This window comes from Heptranchias perlo, chromosome 8, assembly GCF_035084215.1.
Source record: "Heptranchias perlo isolate sHepPer1 chromosome 8, sHepPer1.hap1, whole genome shotgun sequence".
NCBI classification, from domain to species: Eukaryota; Metazoa; Chordata; class Chondrichthyes; order Hexanchiformes; family Hexanchidae; genus Heptranchias; species Heptranchias perlo.
Window position 1 is genome coordinate 60101872 of NC_090332.1, and position 9782 is coordinate 60111653.

The 9782-nt window shown below is 45.9% G+C and overlaps 1 non-coding gene across 1 annotated transcript; it reads left to right on the forward strand.

Moving 5' to 3' along the window:
* The first annotated feature begins 493 nt into the window (after positions 1 to 493).
* LOC137324851 (U1 spliceosomal RNA) lies at positions 494 to 658 on the forward strand. The gene has a single exon (XR_010963730.1). It is a non-coding gene; the product is annotated as a U1 spliceosomal RNA (small nuclear RNA).
* The last annotated feature ends 9124 nt before the right edge of the window (positions 659 to 9782 follow it).

Here is a 9782-nt window from a genome sequence, read left to right on the forward strand (position 1 = left end):
ACGCACAGTGAGACGGACATCAACTGCTGCTGGAAGACCATCAACTCGGTGAAAGACGCCCTTTGGTCTGCCCAAAACTTGCTGGTCTTCCAGTGCAAGGAGCTGTCCTCGACCAAGTGTTGCAGACTGGCACATTCCAAGGTCCAGGACTACGTGCTGAGGGACGCACTGAGGATGGGTGCGGCCGCCGCAAAGGCTCTGTGGGGAAAGGCAACCGTTTAGAGCCTTCCCACCATTGTATACCGAGGGGCTGCAATCAGGGAAAAACCCCTTGGGCAGAATGTAAAATTCAAATTGATGTAATGTACCTGTAATGAATCTGTAATCAATAATCCGTATTGAGTGTAATGCAATGAGGCACCCTAGACTGTCATGAACTGTAATTATGTACAATGTGTTCATTGAATTGTACTTGATGTAACCTGCAAATTGTATAATCTGTATTGTGTATGTGTGGAATATGATATGACAACTGTATTGTATGTATTGCTGCAAATTTTATGAATAAAGTATATTTTATGAAAAAAAAAGGAGGTTCCCCCAGGACGAGGCTAGCCCATTGCACTTCGGGTGTGCTGACGCCTGCGATGTCCCCAAATGCGGGATACTCGACTGCAAAATTTGTGGTAGTGGGGGACTGCGTTCGCGCTCTCCCCTGGTTTATAACCAAAAGTAGATCAACTCTGTTGTTATTGAGCTGCAACCTCTTGTAAGAGTGTTAGCGTTCGCAATAAGTAAGATCTGGCATCGGTGAGCTCAGCACCAAAAATTAATGTTTTTTTTCGGTATGAGTGTTCAGAAAGAAAATGAGCCTCCACTCGTGCTGTTAAAGCAATCAGAATTCACCATCGCTTGATGTCGTGCCTGCCTGCAAATGGGGAGGTAAACTCCCCCTGCAGTTAGGCCGGTTAATGAGTGATTCCCATCAGTGCTCCAGCCAGGTACATCTCAACACTGCATCAAACAGACCCTGAGCACCCCTGGTTTGTTCCCCAGCAACTCGGAGGGGCTGTACGATGTAACTGTATTGTTGGAATCATTTTTGAACTGTATGTATCTTGCAAATTGTATATTGTATATGCTTGAAATGTGATATGACAACTGTATTTTATATATTGTTGCAAATTTTATGAATAAAGTATATAGAATCATAGAAGTTTACAACATGGAAGCAGGCCCTTCGGCCCAACATGTCCATGTCGCCCAGTTTATACCACTAAGCTAGTCCCAATTGCCTGCACTTGGCCCATATCCCTCTATACCCATCTTACCCATGTAACTGTCCAAATGCGTTTTAAAAGACAAAATTGTACCCGCCTCTACGACTGCCTCTGGCAGCTCGTTCCAGACACTCACCACCCTTTGAGTGAAAAAATTGCCCCTCTGGACCCTTTTGTATCTCTCCCCTCTCACCTTAAATCTATGCCCCCTCGTTATAGACTCCCCTACCTTTGGGAAAAGATTTTGACTATCTACCTTATCTATGCCCCTCATTATTTTATAGACTTCTATAAGATCACCCCGAAACCTCCTACTCTCCAGGGAAAAAAGTCTCAGCCTATCCAACCTCTCCCTATAAGTCAAACCATCAAGTCCCGGTAGCATCCTAGTAAATCTTTTCTGCACTCTCTAGTTTAATAATATCCTTTCTATAATAGGGTGACCAGAACTGTACACAGTATTCCAAGTGTGGCCTCACCAATGCCCTGTACAACTTCAACAAGACATCCCAACTCCTGTATTCAATGTTCTGACCAATGAAACCAAGCATGCTGAATGCCTTCTTCACCACCCTATCCACCTGTGACTCCACTTTCAAGGAGCTATGAACCTGTACTCCTAGATCTCTTTGTTCTATAACTCTCCCCAACGCCCTACCATTAACGGAGTAGGTCCTGGCCGGATTCGATCTACCAAAATGCATCACCTCACATTTATCTAAATTAAACTCCATCTGCCATTCATCGGCCCACTGGCCCAATTTATCAAGATCCCGTTGCAATCCTAGATAACCTTCTTCACTGTCCACAATGCCACCAATCTTGGTGTCATCTGCAAACTTACTAACCATGCCTCCTAAATTCTCATCCAAATCATTAATATAAATAACAAATAACAGCGGACCCAGCACCGATCCCTGAGGCACACCGCTGGTCACAGGCCTCCAGTTTGAAAAACAACCCTCTACAACCACCCTCTGTCTTCTGTCGTCAATCCAATTTTGTATCCAATTGGCTACCTCACCTTGGATCCCGTGAGATTTAACTTTATGTAACAACCTACCATGCGGTACCCTGTCATTTTTTGAAAACTGAGGGGCTGTAGGACTCTCCACTGGGAGCCCATCCCATTTTACTCTCCGTCAAACTCTCGGCCCATTCTCACAAGGCAGGCTGGGTTAAAGTTCAGGGAGGGCCACAGAGAGAGAAGGTCAGTGCACAAATTGGCCATGACGGTTCTCTCTCCCTCCCTCTCTATTCCCAACGCCACCCCCCCCCCCCCCACCCTGGCTCGCCCTCTGAGGTTGCAGTAGACAGTAGGTTCTACACAGGAATCTTACACTGATGTGGAGCTAACGCTGTCGGTAAGAGTTTGTCTCTGAAGCCCCCTGTGTCCCTCCCAGTGAGGAGTCAGACTCTGTAATAAGTGCCCCTGTGCTGTGTTAATAAAACTCGACGTCTCGCTTCAGCTCGGGCATAATCTCGTCAAAATGGTAGCCCAGTATCAAACAAAATAGTGGCACAGCATCTGAAACAAAATGACGGTGCCGCATCTAAATCAAAATGGTGGCCCAGTAACTTGAAAAAAATGGTGGCCCAGTATCTGAAACAAAATGGCGGCCCAGCATCTGAAATAAAATGGTGGCCCAGTATCTGAAACAAAATGGCGGCCCAGCATCTGAAATAAAATGGTGGCCCAGTATCTGAAACAAAATGGCGGCCCAGCATCTGAAATAAAATGGTGGCCCAGCATCTAAAACAAAACGGTGGCCCAGTATCTGACATTGGCGGGATGTGAGAGACGCTCTTTTCTCCAGGCTGAGGAGGAGAGAGGGATGGGCGCTGGGGGAGAGAGGCTCTTTTCTCCAGGACGAGTGGGGGTGAGAGAGAGAAAGGGGCTAGAATGGGGGAGGGGGGAGCGGGTCAAACACTCCAAGGACAGGTACAGCACGGGTTGGTTACAGATAAAGTACCACATAATAGGCTTGCTATCAATATTAAAGACCATGGGATTAAAGGGACAGTGGCAGCGTGGATACAAAATTGGCTAAGGGACAGAAATCAGAGGGTACTGGCGAACGGTTGTTTTACAGACTGGAGGGAAGTATACAAAGGTGCGCCCCAGGGATTAGTATTAGGATGACTGTTCTCTTTGATATATATTACTCACCTGGACTTGGGTATAGAGGGTATAATTTCAAAGTTTGCAGATGGCACGAAACTCAGAAATGTAGTAAACAATGTGGAGGATAGTAACAGACTTCAGGAGGGCATAGGCAGACTGGTGAAATGGGCAGACACATGGCAGATGAAATTTAATGCAGAGAAGTGTGAAGTGATACATTTTGGTAGGGAGAATGAGGAGAGGCAATATAAACAAAATGGTACAATTTTAAAGGGCGTGCAGGAACAGGGAGACCTGGGGGTGCACATACACAAATCTTTGAAGGTGGCAGGACAAATTGAAAAGGCTGTTAAAAAAGCATATTGGATTCTGGGCTTTATAAATAGAAGCATAGAGTACAAAAGCAAGGAAGTTATGCTAAACCTTTATAAAACACTGGTTAGGCCTCAGCTGGAGTATTGTGTTCAATTCTGGGCACCACACTTTAGGAAGGATGTCAAGGCCTTAGAGAGGGTGCAGAGGAGATTTACTAGAATGGTGCCAGGGATGAGGGACTTCAGTTATGTGGAGAAACTGGGATTGTCCTCCTTAGAACAGAGGAGGATAAGGGGAGATTTGATAGAGGTGTTCAAAATCATGAACAGTTTTGACAGAGTAAATAAGGAGAAACTGTTTCCAGTAGCAGACTGGTCAGTAACCAGAGGACACAGATTTAAGATGATCGGCAGAAGAGCCAGAGGCGGGATGAAACATTCTTTTACGCAGTGTGTTGTAATGATCTGGAACACACTGCCTGAAAGGGTGGTGGAAGCAGATTCAATAGTAACTTTCAAAAGGGAATTGGATAAATACTTGAAGGGAAAAAATTTACAGGGCTATGGAGAAGAGCAGGGGAATGGGACTAATTGGATAGCTCTTTCAAAGAGCCAGCACAGGTGCGATGGGCCGAATGGCCTCCTCCTGTACTGTACCTACTATGATACAGTAATGCTCCCTCCACACTATCCCATCAAATACTTCCTGGATAGATAGAGCATGGGTTCATTCAGTGTAAGGCTCCCTCTACACTGTCCCATGAAACAATCCAAGGGCAGGCACAGCACAGGTTAGATACAGAGTAAAGCTCCCTCTGCACTGTGTAGTTTAGATCTCGCCTCAGATTTCAGGTAAAAGGTTGATTTGCTGGAAACTCTGCTGTATCTCTGTACTCAGTTATACCGCTCACTATCTCCCTCTGCTGGTGTCTCTCTGTATTACTGTACTCAAATGTAAGGACTTGCACAACACCAGGTTATAGTCCAACAGTTTTATTTTAAATCACAAGCTTTTGGAGCTTACCTCCTTCCTCAGGTTCTGAAAATGCATAGCATATATAGTCAGAGAACAATGCCTGGTGACTACAGATAATCTTTCCAACTGCCCCCTAACACATCTCGGCTGGGAGACGATCACAGCAATCAAAGGTGTCGTTGGTGTTCAGACAGGTTAGCCACGGAAAACATTACATCCCAGTATACTGAATACACAATGGGTCAGATTACAAAGACAGAGAGAGAAAGAGACCCGAAAGGCAGAGAGAGAGAGAATGTCCAGTTGTATTAAAAACAGATAACTTTTTCTCGCTGGTGGGGTTACATGTAGCGTGACAAGAACCCAAGATCCCGGTTGAGGCCATCCTCATGGGTGCGGAACTTGGCTATCAATTTCTGCTCGACGATTTTGAGTTGTGTGTCTCGAAGGCCGCCTTGGAGAACGCTTACCCGAAGATCGGAGGCTGAATGTCCTTGACTGCTGAAGTGTTCCCCGAATGGGAGGGAACCCTCCTGTCTGGCGATTGTTGTGCGGTGTCCGTTCATCCGTTGTCGCAGTGTCTGCATGGTCTCTCCAATGTACCATGCTCCGGGGCATCCTTTCCTGCAACGTATGAGGTAGACAACGTTGGCCGAGTCACAGGAGTATGAACCATGTACCTGGTGGGTGGTGTCCTCTCATGTGATGGTGGTATCTGTGTCGATGATCTGGCATGTCTTGCAGAGTTTGCCGTGGCAGGGTTGTGTGGTGTCGTGGACGCTGTTCTCCTGAAAGCTGGGTAATTTGCTGCGAACGATGGTCTGTTTGAGGTTGGGTGGCTGTTTGAAGGCGAGTAGTGGAGGCGTGGGGATGGCCTTAGTGAGGTGTTCGTCGTCATCGATGACATGTTGAAGGCTGCGGAGAACATGGTGTAGTTTCTCCGCTCCGGGGAAGTACTGGACGACGAAGGGTACTCTGTTGGTTGTGTCCCGTGTTTGTCTTCTGAGGAGGTCTATGCGATTTTTCGCTGTGTCCCGTCGGAACTGTCGATCGACGAGTCGAGCGTCATATCCCGTTCTTACGAGGGCGTCTTTCAGCGTCTGTAGGTGTCCATCGCGTTCCTCCTCGTCTGAGCAGATCCTGTCTTTGATGGAGATTTGTGTGTCTAAGAATGAAACCGATTCGGTTGTGCAAGTCCTTACATTTGTCCACCCCAGTCCATCACCGGCATCTCCACAAAATGGTTACTGTACTCAGTTACACCGCTCTCTATCTCCCTCTGCTGGTGTCTCTCTGTATCACTGGGTCCGCACTTCTGTGTGATACAAATGGACAATGAGAGGGCTGATTAAAAACAGCCTGCGGTACAGTGACTCAAATGGACAGAGAGACGAAGGCTGACTGAAGCACAGGGATGTGTACACACAGACTGCAGACTGCATGGTGTCATAAGGGGACATGGAAATAAGGCAACCGTTTAGAGCCTTCCCGCCACTATACACCGAGGGGCTGCAATCAGGGAAAAAAAACCTCAGCCAGAATGTAAAATTCAAATTAATGTAATGTACCTGTAATGAATCTTTAATGTAACTGTAATGAATCTGTACCGTACCTGTAATCAATAATCTGTATTGAGTGTAATGCAATGAGGCACCTAGAGTGTCATGAACTGTAATTATGTACAATGTGTTCATTGAATTGTACTTGATGTAACCTGCAAATTGTATAATCTGTATTGTGTACGTTTGGAATGTGATATGACAACTATATTGTATGTATTGTTGCAAATTTTATGAATAAAGTATATTTTTTGAAAAAAAATCTGTGAGGCGATGAGTTGCCGAGTGGGAGCAGTGCCCGTGTGCGGGGTGAGTATCCCCTCTTTCTTTCCTCGCTCTCTTTTTCTCTTTGTCTTCTCACTCTCTCTCTCCTTTTCTCGCTCTCCTCCCTTTCTCGCCCTCTCCTTTTCTCGCACTCTCTCCTTTTCTCGCTCTCCCTTTCTTTTCTTGCTCGCTCTCTCCCTCTTTTCTCGCTCTCTCTTCTTTTCTCTCTCTCTCTTCTTTTCTCTCTCTCCTTTCCTCGCGCTCTCTTTGTTTTCTCACTCTCTCCTTTTCTCGCTCGCTCTCTTTTAGCTTAATCCCCACCCCCCGTGTTGTTCCTACGAACGCAAGACCATTCAGCCTGTGGTACCTGTTTCAGCTCTCAAAGCACTACCCACTTCACTCCATTGCCCTAACCTTTCCCCATACCATTTTGGCACTATATAAATGCAAGTTGTTATTGTTTATGACCAATGCATTACACTGAGTTTTTGTGCTCCCAATGTGGAACATCGTCCACCGGGAGTGCATTTCAGGAACTTGGGCCTGTGATTCCCACAACTTCTAATCCATTCAAATTAAACGCGCTTTTGTAAAATTGTCCCTTTACTTTTTTAAGCCTGCAGTTCCACCAACATCCAAAAGATGGAGCAGTTGTAATCACAAGTGGACGTGGGGCCGAAACAGAGCTTTGCAAATTAATATTTGAATGAAACTCTGTGCAAATTGCTTTTAAAGGAGCAGAGGCCTCAGCAAGTTCAGTCTGCAGTTGAGTCGTACAAAGCAGGAAGGCCCCAGTTCAATGCTGTCCTGTAGTTCTAGTTTAGGCAGCGTGGCACTAGGGATGCCACATATAGACTGGTCCTAGGTGATGGGGAGAGGAGGAAAAGGGGGAGATTAGCGAAGAAACAAATAGCAAAGAAATATTTCAAGTGTCTGGAGGTTTAAGGGCGAGAGGCCGTCTTTGGCCAGCAACTTCGCAAACACAGGGTATCTCTTCCTCGCCTCAAGTTGCTAGCCGATTAGAACATTAATAATGGCATGCATTGTTCAGGCCTTGTTATTTTTTCGCCAAAATCTGGCTGTTAGTAATTAAAGTATTTCCAAAAACTGGGAGGAGCGTATTGCCAAGGTCAAGCAGAAACTGGGACTGTGGGATTGACGATCCCTCTCGATCGTGGGCAAGAACCTGGTCATCAGGTGCGAGGTGCTCTCGGTGTTGCTGTACGTGGCGCAGCTCTGGCCCATACCTTGCTCCTGTGCTGCGACAGTCACCCGAGCCATCTTCCACTTTATCTGGAGATCAAAAATGGATCGTGTCCGCAGATGTACAAATCTCCGGAGAAAGGGGGAAAGGCGTGCCCAACGTGGTCCTCATCCTGATAGCCACCTTTGTGTGCGGCTGCATCAAGCTCTGCGTGGACCCTCGGTATGCAAACACAAAGTGTCACTACGTGCTGAGGTTCTACCTGTCCCCGGTGTTGAGAAGGATGGGCCTGGCCACGCTGCCACGGAACACTCCGTCCAGTTGGACCATTCCGCCCCACCTGTCCTTCGTCGAAAAGTTTATGCAAAAAAACACCTTTGACCACAAGGCGATCAGCAAGTGGTCCACACGTAATGTCCTCGAGACCCTGCGGGAAAAGGAGATGGTGGATCCTGTCGGTTGGTTCCCCGAGCAGACTGTCAATGTCATTTGGCAGAACGCCTCATTGCCAGAGCTTTCAAACAAGCACCAAGACCCAGCTTGGCTGGTGGTGAGAAGGGCCCTTCCTGTCAGATCCTTCATGCACTCACGGAGTCTCAGCGCCACCGCGCGCTGTCCCCGAGGAGGCTGCGGTGGAGACGAGACCATCACCCATCTCCTTCTGGAATGTGCCTTTGCAAAGAAGTATATTTTTTGAAAATTTTTTTTCCAGGATTAGGTGCTGAGGGACACACTGAAGTTTGGTGGGGCCGCCGCAAAGGCTCAATGGGGAAAGGCCAAAGTTTAGGGCCCTCCCGCCATCATACACCGAGGGGCTGGAACCCAAAAGAACCTCCTCGGGATGAACCTCCTCGGGATGACTGTAATTGATGTAATGTAACTAATCTGTACTGATTGCAAGTGCAATGGGGGCACCCTAGAGTGTCATGAACTGGGTTTATCATATATAACCTGTAATTGTATTGTTTGAATTGTGATATTAGGATTGGACTGTGCACCTTATAAATAAAGTATATTTTTGAAATTAAAAAAATTCCCACATTCATGACAGTGACTGAGGTCAGTTTCAGGTATAAAAACAGAAAATGTCATAGAGTCATACAGCACGGATAGAGGCCCTTCGGCCCATCGTGTCCGTGCCGGCCATCAGCCCTGTCTACTCTAATCCCATATTCCAGCATTTGGTCCGTAGCCTTGTATGCTATGGCATTTCAAGTGCTGCTATGGCATTTCAAGTGCTAAATGCTGGAAATATTCAGCAAGTCAGACAGCATCTGTGGAGAAAGAAACAGAGTTAATGCCGCAGAGGCTCTGTGGGGAAAGGCAACCATTTAGAGCCTTCCAGCCATTGTATACTGAGGGGCTGCAATCAGGGAAAAACCCCCTCGGGCAGAACGTAAAATTCAAATTGATGTAATGAAATGTAATGCACCTGTAATGAATCTGTAATCAATAATCTGTATTGAGTGTAATGCAATGAGGCACCCCAAGAGTGTCATGAACTGTAATTATGTACAATGTGTAACTATTGTTGGAATCATATTTGAACTGTACTTTATGTAACCTTCAAATTGTATAATCTGTATTGTGTACATTTGAAATGTGATATGACGACTGTATTGTATGTATTGTTACAAATTTTATGAATAAAGTCTATTTTTTGAAAAAAAAGTTTCAAGTCAGAACCGGAAGAAGTTAAAAGATTTAAAAGTTTTTAATCAAGTACAGAGCCAGGTAAAGGGGGGGGGGAAACAAATGGGTGGGAGGGTAGGAGTGATTAAATGACAAAAGGGATGATGGTGCAAGGAGGGTGGTAATGGGACAAGTAGAGAAACAAAAGATGTGTCTGGATGAGCTGTAAATGGGCAGAACCATTCAGGAATGCAGCGAATGGTGATGCTCTTTCCTTTTATGGATGATATGCAAATGAAGCAGCGAAATGCAATACAATCTTTAAAGCGATCGTATTTAACGAAAGAACTGATGGCAAAACAACCATGCCTATATTTCCAGTGTATGCTCTTTTAAAAAGGGGAAATGAAGCGTTTATGATTCTTACTTACAATAAACTTAAAAAGTATTGATTGCCGTTGGATGGGGATTTGCAACACCGTTTAAGC